This window comes from Hylaeus volcanicus, chromosome 9 (assembly GCF_026283585.1).
Source record: "Hylaeus volcanicus isolate JK05 chromosome 9, UHH_iyHylVolc1.0_haploid, whole genome shotgun sequence".
Taxonomy (NCBI): domain Eukaryota; kingdom Metazoa; phylum Arthropoda; class Insecta; order Hymenoptera; family Colletidae; genus Hylaeus; species Hylaeus volcanicus.
In genome coordinates, this window is record NC_071984.1 from 1,689,889 (window position 1) to 1,692,121 (window position 2,233).

Sequence of the window (2,233 nt, forward strand, 5' to 3'; positions counted from 1 at the left end):
AGAGAGAGAGAGAGAGAGAGAGAGAGAGAGAGAGAGAGAGAGAGAGATGTGTAAAGTTTCATCGGAGAGAAAACAATCGGGCTGCTACAGCAAGAGGCAAAACAATAGGCTGGCGTTTTCGAAATGCGAGAAAGTGGGTCTCTAAGTTAACAAAGAGGAAACAGCCAGCGGGCAGAGAGAAAAACGCTCGAGACGAACATATCGGCGCAAGGGGAGCATGATTCTTTGTCACTCGAGTTTTAAGAGTGACCACAAACAAAACGGGTTCGATCAATTTAGTCTCTCGAGCGAGTGCGCGCATTCGTTTTCCTTTTGCTCACGGCTGAGAGCGTGTGCGCGTACACGCACGCGGCATACGCAAGTCCGTGCGTTTCGCATACACGAAATTCGAAATTTCCTTCATTCGGAAGCATTTCGTTAGCCCAGGAGAGGCGTTTTGTTGTTAGCATTGGGGAGGAGAGAAGGCCGACCGTTTTCGTAATGGCTCGTTGATTCCGGAGAACTGCCGTAAAAAAAATCACGCACACGCCTTTCCTCGTTTATTCTTGATCATCCTTTATTCGTCGATGGTGCGCGATCGTCGGACTCGGTTGTTGAGAAGTTCGCGTTCGTTTCGCGTAGACGTTATTTTCCAGAAACGGATCAATCGTCTGTAAGAGTTATCTTCTACAAGAGCAATCTTCTATTTGAGGTTTAGCTTGTTTTCCGTTCGATCATCGAGAATTTTTCCGAGTTATTTCTCGATTCCCGTTCCTTGCATTCCCTTTTCTACCGTTCAAGGACGCCCCGAGGCAAGTCAGCAAATTTAAGTTAGACACGTACCTACGACCGCATGAACGATTCTTCGAGTACCTCGACAGCTTATTGGCGAGCACGAAGTGAGACGCCCATCTATCTGTTCGATCTTTGGAAGGTGAAAAATATTTAAATGCTGTCGTTGCTGCATCCCACGCACTTGCTATAATCGATGTCGTGCTTTTTTTTAACGTTTACAGTAACGTCTCCATTATTATACAAACTCGCGACTGAACTAGTGCGTTTATGGTAGACTTTGTACGTTATTCTCCAATGTTTGCCGACGAGCTTCGAACGTAGGGAAGGACAGCGAATAAAGGAAGAGGGTAGAGAGAAACCAAAGTAGCCATTAATGCACAAACTCGGAATCGAACTAGTGCGTTTATCGTAGAGTTTGTATATTTTCTTATGTTTGCCGACGAGCTCCGAACGTAGAGAAGGACAACGAATAAAGGAAGAGGACGAAGAAAGTCGCCATTAATGCACAAACTCGGAATTGAACTAGTGCGTTTATGGTAGACTTTGTACATTATTCTCCAATGTTCGCTGACGAGCTTCGAACGTAGAGAAGGGCAGCAAATCAAGGAAAAGGACGAAGAAGGTCACGGTTAATGCACAAACTCGGAATTGAACTAGTGCGTTTATCGTAGAGTTTGCATATTTTCTGATGTTTGCCAACGAGCTCCGACCGTAGAGAAGGACATCGAATAAGCGAAGAGGATAGAGAGAAACCAAAGTAGCCATTAATGCACAAACTCGGGACTGAATTTGTGTGTTTATGGTAGACTGTACATTATTCTCCAATATTCACCGACGAGCTTCGAACGTAGAGAAGGATCAACAAATAAAGGAAGAGGACGAAGAAAGTCTTTATTAATGCACAAACTCGGGACTGAACTAGTGCATTTATGGTAGACTTCTTACAGGTCGATGCTTGTCGACGAACTTCGATTGAAGAGGACGAAGAAAGTCGCCATAAATGCACAAATTCGGGAGTAAACTAGTGCATTTATGGTAGACTTTGTGCATTTTTTTGTTTGCCGACGAGCTCCGAACGTAGAGAAGGACTACGAATAAAGGAAGAGGACGAAGAAAATCGCCATTAATGCACAAACTCGGGACTGAACTAGTGCGTTTATGGTAGACTTAGTACATTATTCTCCAATATTCGCCGACGAGCTTCGAACGTAGAGCAGGATCAACGAATAAAGGAAGAGGACAAAGGTCACCATTAATGCACAAATTCGGGACTGAACTAGTGCGTTTATCGTAGAGTTTGTATATTTTCTTATGTTTGCCAACGAGCTCCGAACGTAGAGAAGGATCAACGAATAATGGAAGAGGATAGAGAGAAACCAAAGTAGCCATTAATGCACAAAACTCGGGACTGAACTAGTGCGTTTATGGTAGATTGTGTACATTATTCTCCAATATTCGC